The sequence below is a fragment of the Tamandua tetradactyla genome, chromosome 25, assembly GCF_023851605.1.
Source record: "Tamandua tetradactyla isolate mTamTet1 chromosome 25, mTamTet1.pri, whole genome shotgun sequence".
NCBI classification, from domain to species: Eukaryota; Metazoa; Chordata; class Mammalia; order Pilosa; family Myrmecophagidae; genus Tamandua; species Tamandua tetradactyla.
In genome coordinates this window covers 41399447-41407295 of record NC_135351.1, presented here as the reverse complement: position 1 = coordinate 41407295, position 7849 = coordinate 41399447, and positions in this window count along the sequence as shown.

Here is a 7849-nt window from a genome sequence, read left to right as displayed (position 1 = left end):
CTATTTTGGCTAATAGTAATAGACTCACACCTCTACTTTGGCAAATATTTTCCTGGAATTTAAAATATATATATATATTTCTCTATGTTGTTTTCCCATCTTACTTTGACCTCTGATGCATTTATCTCAGTTGCTGCCATCTCTTGATTTATGTGTGCCATTTAACGCGGTGCGTTCTGGTTTTCATGTCTGCAGTGTTTTGGCCTTCTTGTCGCTTTGGGCTTCTCTACCATGGAGTTATTCCTCCCCTCATCTTTGTCAATTAATTGAAAAATCATACATTTTTTTTGTTGTTTTAGTGCTTATCCTAGAAAATAGAAACTTCTCTGGTTGAATATGTATCTGTAAAATATATTTTAAACATATTTTTTAGCACATTGAAGATATATTGGTCACTGTCCTCTTCCTTCCAGCTTTAATGTGAAGTCGGTCAATTGAAGCCAGGTTTATTTCGATATTTTGAAGAAAATCTATCTGTTTTTAGGTTTGTTTTCTTCTGACTGCCCTTACTTTTTTTTTTTTTTTACTGTTTCATAATGTTATACTACTATGTCTATGGGTCTAAATGTGGATTTCTTTCATATGTAAATTCAATACTACTTCATTTATATTCTTGGTCAAATTGTTCCAGGTTTGGTTATTGAGGGTTTTTTTTTTCAGTTGGCTCCAGTATCCATTTCACATATCCCCGTCATTGTGGGTAGTTTCGTTTTTCTTTCTGAGAACTTCCTTACCTTTAGGATTCCTTTTTATTTAATCTCTTTGCAATACTTCGGTTTCTTGGATCTTGGAATTTTTGTTCTTTACATTTCCCTTAGGAATCTGGGTTAATGTTTTTTTTTTTTTCTTTTTGGACATACCCAAGAGCATAAAATTTGTATTACAATATACAGACCTACTGAATTTGATGAGGATATTCCAGAGGGCTCCTCAGAATCTTCAGCATTTGGCACTATCCAGCTTTTAATTTTTGCCAGTTAAAAAATAATAATCCTTAAATTTACATTTTTCTACTTACTAATTAATTTGACATTTTTCCATGTGCTTGTCATACATGAGTTTCTTCTTTGAAAATTGCAGATTCATATCATTTACACATTGTTCTGTTGGCGTTTCAGAATTTTCCCTGATGATTTGCATTGATTTCTTTTATATTTTAAACATAATCTAATATGTATCCTTTTTTATTTGGGCAAAACAGAATCTTTTCCCAATCTTCCATGAGAAGTTAATAGCAATCCTTAGTTTTGTATTTATCTTTTGTATTGTTGTGTCGTTTGATGGTTTGTCATTTGAAATTTTGTGTGGTAAGCATTTCTCTGCCAACTGCCCTTACTCTTTTTGCTACAAATCTAGACTTCTTCATTTTCTTTTCTTTCATTACATTCATAATTTTATCGTATTTTAAACAAATTATTTAGACATGACTTTCTTTAATGACTTTGGAGCACTCCCTTTAGGTGGGGTTAGGTAAAGAAGCAGATTTCACTTTTCCCCATATAAGTGAGCTATTTTTATCCTCACCATCGATAATATGTCTTCATTTCACTATCAATATATGGTGTCAAATTCATTCCTTTGTAACTTTCCCCATATGCATTAGTCTGTCTCTAGTATCCTTATTTTGTTCCAATGGTCTGCTTTTCTGCTTTTGAGACAATACCGTGATTTTTATTTTTATTACTGTGCAAGATATCTTACTGTGCAATAGGTCCATCAGCCCCTTTAATTTTCATGTTTAGGTTTGTTTATTTATTCTTCCATTCAATTTTTAATTTAAGTGTCTAGTTTTCATAAAAATGCAAATGTCTTAAAAATATATTCTAAAAAGTTTCCCTGTTTCTGCTGTAAAACAGCAAAGTTAAGGGATACATTCTCTCAATCCATCCAGAAAGTCAGCCAGATCAGGGCTGGTTTGCAGTTTCAGTAAGATTCAGTTTCCTTTGTTTGAATTTGTTTACAGGTATGGCTTTCTAAGTTGGATTGAGAGCCTCATAGTTCTCTGCCTCTTCAGCTCTGACAACCTGCAGGAATTCAGAGACTTCCTGCTCAACTCTTCAGTTGCCTGTCCCACAAAACTTCAAAATCAGACAGAGGGTCATGGCAGAGGCTGTCCTGAGTGTAAAGCTATCGCTCTCTCTCTCCCAGCAAGTCTGTTTCCTAAGCACTGTAGTACTGTAAGAGATTTCACACTGCTTAAACGTTTTCAACCTAACTTTTCAGCCCCTCACCAACCCTATCCTTAGAATAGCTGGAAGAGCAGTTGTCTCCATGGAGATGTTGTCATGGACTTGAGGTCCTTCAGGCTTACAGTGCATTACTCTAGCTGTGCATAGATGCTAAAATATCTGTTGACTTCTCTTTTGCAAAGCCTTTCAGCCTGAGCCAAGCAGTCTTCAGCCAGTGCTTAAGATCTACTACTGCCCCCAGGAAGAAGCTATTTGGAGACTGTTTACATTCAAAGTGAATGTACAAACAGGCAAGGGCCAAGTCATAGATGACCAGAGAACTCTGACTTCTGACCTAGACAGAAACTGGCACAGAACTTCCAGGACTTGGTCAATGACTGCCAACTTCCCTAATTTTTGGCCTGACTTCCAACTCAGGACGAACCAGAAAGTTCAGATACACTCCCAAGTCCAAGGCAGTTTGATCTCTTGCCTTCTAATTAGGGAAGAAATTTAAGTCAAGTGTCGTTAAAGGAATAATCACAGCCTGGGACAGTTCAAGTGTTGTAACCATGCCAGATGTTTATTATACAAGTAATCCTGTAACATTGCCCAAAGAAAAATTCTTCTACAGACACATAATACTGCCCCTACTTCATTCCTATAATTCCTCAACCACAAATTATCATGGGGTTTATGTTTACATGTTTTAGAGCAGGAGTCAGCTAAGTCAAGCCCTCCGGTCAAATCCAGCTAGCCTTCTGATTCTGTAAATATAGTTTCATAGGTGCACGATGGCACGTATTTGTTTGTATATCATCTGTGGCTGCTGTTGTGTTGCAGTGCTGTGGTTAAGTAGTTGTGACAGAGACTTCCTGGCTCTTTATAGATAAAGTTTACCAGTTTCTGGCTTAGAGTACATGTTTCAGATAGTGTATTTTTTCAGGTCTAGAATTCTCATTGTATTTTGTTATATAGTTTCTATATCTCTCCCTATTGAAAATACTTGAATATATTTACAACAGCTTTTTAAACTGTCTTGTCTGCAAATTCCATCATTTTCATCACTTCTGGCTCTCCTTAAATTGGCTAAGTTTTCTGCTGGTAATGGAGCATGTTTTCATGCCTCCATGTAAGTGTAGTGATTTTAATTCCACCCTGGGTTTTGTCTTCCTTTAAAGGGTGTTAGGATGTGTTCTGGCAGGCAGTTGATTTAAGCTTTGTTAAAGCACATATAGAGTGGCTTTTACTGTAAGATTTAATTTAGTCCACACTGAAGGTGTGCATTTCTGGAGTCTAGTGAATATTCTGGGTGTTTAACGATGTTACACCCCTGCATCTATTTAGGATATAAGTAAACTTGTTCAGTTTACTGTTGGTGCTGAGTAGTTGCTTTCTCCCGTCATTATTCCCGCCTTATGGAGTCTCACCCTATACATGTATAGTTTGGTATTAAATAAATATTCAAGGAAATACCTTGCAGATTTAGGGAGCTCTTTACCTTGCAGCTCCTACCTCTCTGTCATTTTACCCTACAAATAAGGTAGCCACAGCCTCCCTGCAATGTGATTTCTGTCTCCTCAACTTGCAAACTGCTGTGCTCTAAACTTCCTGTTCTTGCACCATCATCTGAAAAGTGTCTCCAGGCAGAAAACTGAGGTGGCTGTAGGGCTCACTGAGTGTTTCCCTTATCTCAGGCCTATGGTAAAAAGAGTTATTTAATATATTTTGGACTGTAATTTGCTTACAATAGAATCAGTGGTCTTTTACCAATATCTACATCAATGCTGATTGAGTCCTATTAGAGTCACAACACACTTAGATGATAAATTGAGCAGGGAGGCAAGATTTTGTTGTAATTCATGCTGACAATTGGTAAATAGATCTATAATCTTCACGTGCAGGAAGGCAAGAGCAATATTAAAATTGTTTCCAACCGGTAAGACACAATCAGTACCAACCAATAACAAAGAAACCAGACACGGCTGGGCACAACTAACTAAAGCACTAGTTGAATCTCTGAATAAATTGACTGAAATACAAGATTTGTAAAGCAACATTCTATATTCAAGTAACAAGCAATGTAAATATCTATATGAACAAATGTATTCATGGCTGGTCTTTAAGACATCTAAAAATTCATCTAAAGTTTATGTGAAATTATTTAATATATTGTGTTTCATTTTTTCTGGTAAGGTTTTTCATAGCCTTCAGTTTTTGGCATTCAACATCTTGAGAATAACTGCTATAGAAACACACATCTATGACTAGCTATAATAAAAGACTGCAAGTTTAATAGCATGAACTTTATGATATGAGAATATACACTATGAGTTTTATAAAGTAACCTTTATATATGAAGTAATGTTATTCCTCTTATTTTAAAAGTAATAAAACATAATGATTGTTATAAAAATGTGTGATTTCCAAACTATGCCTTTAAAATGTCAATCTATAAAAAAGAACCTATTGAAAATCCTCTTGCTAAATAACCCAATTACCCACTGTGGTGGCTCAGAGCTGGATATACCCCAGGAAAACATGTCCTTAAATTTAACCCATTCCAGGGGTTTGAATCTATTGTAAATAGGATCTTTTGAAGAGTTTACTTCAGCTAAGGTATCACTCAACTCAATAAGGATGGGTCTTAATCTTATACTGGGATTATTCATAAGCAGAAAAAAATCCAGACATAGAGGAAAAAACATGGGAAGGAGTCAGAAGTCAGTGGAAACCCAAGAAGCCAGGAAAGGCTTGCTATGTAATGAAAAAGCCAAAGACCAAGGACTGTTGGCAGCTAGGCCAAAATTCCACAGTCTTCTGGGAGAAAACATTGCCTTGATGACATCTTGATTTTGGACTTCTCCTAGCTTCAAAGCCATTAGAAAATAAATTCCCATTGTGTAAGCAACCCCATTGCATTAGGGCTGCTGTTAGGACACTAAAAATATTCATCAGGGTAATAGCAATAAGTGTTAATAGTCCAGCAGGTCTCCAGCTGTACAGAGAGAGCTGAACCTAGAAGAAGGGAGCTTTGAACTGAGGGATAACATAGTAAAGTAAATGGTATTAAAATAAATAAGTAAATTAAAGCCCCTGGGGGAAGAGTCTGATAATTACAAGATAAAATAGAAAACATAGAATGCCCTGAAAACGTAGGGCCAGTCGATCAGACGATCCAGTGATGGGGCCAAGAATCCCCTTCATCAGTGATTCAGAGGTTAACATGAAGCCCCTCCCAGTTAGAGTTAAAAGAACAGAATTGCGCTGATATGCACATAGCAAAAAACACAGAATAGAAGTGTTTCTCAAAATAGAGAACTACAATTTTATCCCAGGTTTTAGACTCTCCACGGGTATCCAGTGTCCCAGTGTGTTCCAGCTGTTCTCTACCTTCGAAATATCCATCATCGAGGGCTGCCCGGTCCCTAATGTTCACAGGCCCCAGTGTTTCCCAAATAAGTCAGGAGTTTTAAACACTTAAACTTGCATTTCATTAACCAGAACTTGATAAAATGGATTCTTCTTGCAGCAAGGGAGTCTGTAAAATACAATATTTTACTTAGGTGTGTCTCCTCTCCAAATAAAATTGTTTCTCCTTATAAGACAAGATGGGAAAATGGTAATCAGTGGACAGGTAGCCGTCTCTACCTCCTTTGTCAAGGACTGATGGCAAATTTGTGCAGAATGGATAAACTAAGGCCCTACAAATACACAAAAGGTCAAACAAGAGTTGCTATCTCTTTAAAGAAACCACAGAATTCACCAAGGTCATCAGAGATTTCTCCTTAAGAAATGGAAGAAGTAATTGCTGAAGTGGTCAAGAGTTGCATTAATTTCCACTTGCCATTGTGAAAAAATGAATTTCTGAGCTTACTTCTCCACTGAAACTCTGGATGTGACTGGAACTATTTGGCTCTTATCCTCTGATAGTAAGATAAGAACAGCTAGATCTGTAAAACAAAGTACAAATCCATTGTCAAGGGGCAGTAGGGCATGAATTGACTCTAATGTCTGTGGTTCATCCCAATATAATAGTTTCTGAAATGTGCTAAATGAGATTCCCATTAAGCCAAGCCAACAAAAGTTATGTTACTACAGACGCTGTATATTAAGCCTAACAAGCATTATGTTAACTATCTATTATGTAGCTATTACTTTAATTAACTCTTTATACTTCTTTTTTACCAAGAAGGCTATTGAGCTTTTAGAAGTTATTTAAGTGACAATACAATTATTAAGAGGGAAATTTGGGATTCATACCCACATCTATCTGACATCAAAGCCAGTGTTATATGATGAACTTTAATTCTATATGTAAGTAGGCAATTAAGAATCAGTCTTTCAAAATCAGACAACTGAAGCTAAATGAAGTTTCCTGAGAGACACATGTCACAGTTTCACTCTGTTCATGATATTTTCAAGTAAACTGGGACTGTGTCTCCTGGAGAAAATCATAGGGGAGAATACCCTGTCTACAGTATTGACAAGGCAATATTCTTTACTGTATTTACAATATTCTTTACTGGATCCAAGAACAGAAGTAGACAAACAGGACCAATTAGAATGTTTTGCAAGGAAGTGGATTTTTAGCTTAGTTCAATTCTGAGCTGTCACTGATGAAATAGACAACTTTCTAAGTGTGAATTTCTCATGTCAACTGAACTAGTTAAGTAGAGTTACTTAGGACTTCTTTATGCCATATTAAATGAGTGGTTGGTCTATATGCAATTGAATGTCCTTTTCAACCCTGAAAATCCATGCTCTGCTCTAAGGAGACTAAAGTTCTTAGACAAGACAGTCTTGAAGTAGTCATGGAAGATTCCAAGGAGACAGTAATCCTAGGTTGGTTCATAAAAAGCATGTTATTTTTATTATGCAGAGAAAAAAGTGAGAGCGATTAAGGTGAGCGTAACCATAAGAGCTCATGCTGGAAGGATTGCATAGGAAGCAGTATGCTCATAGAAGGACCAGGAGACCAGCTGACCAAGAACCTCAGGAGCTGCTGGAAGGATCGCATAGGAAGCAGTATGCTCATAGAAGGACCAGGAGACCAGCTGACCAAGAACCTCAGGAGCTGCTGGAAGGATTGCGTAGGAAGCAGTATGCTCATAGAAGGACCAGGAGACCAGCTGACCAAGAACCTCAGGAGCTGCTGGAAGGATTGCATAGGAAGCAGTATGCTCATAGAAGGACCAGGAGACCAGCTGACCAAGAACCTCAGGAGCTGGGGCAGGAATATGGTGAAATAAGCCTGGGATGATTAAGTGACTAAGATTCTAGATGATTATTCAGGCCAGTAAGAAATTCAGTCTTCAAGGTCCTCAGGGATCAGATGAAGGATTAGAGCCAGAAGGGTCATGCTATACAAGTAGCGTATTGCGTCAGCCTAGAATCATTTGGAAGGTTACTTAAGAAGCAGTAATTGTAGGTAATCAATCTCTGTAAATAAAATGAGATTCTGGAAGAGAATACCAGCAAGTATTCAAGTATTCTGGAGCAGGGGAAAGGATGGGGGTCATTGAGAGAGAGGCAGAACCGGAGAGAAAGATTACCAGCTAAGATGGCTATGTATTTAAATCTATTGGGTCAAGGAAAGTGGTGATGTTTTTGTTTAGATCAGCTGATTCTTTAAAGGGCCCAGTAGTTAATACTGTTGGGTTTGCAGGCCACAGGGTCTT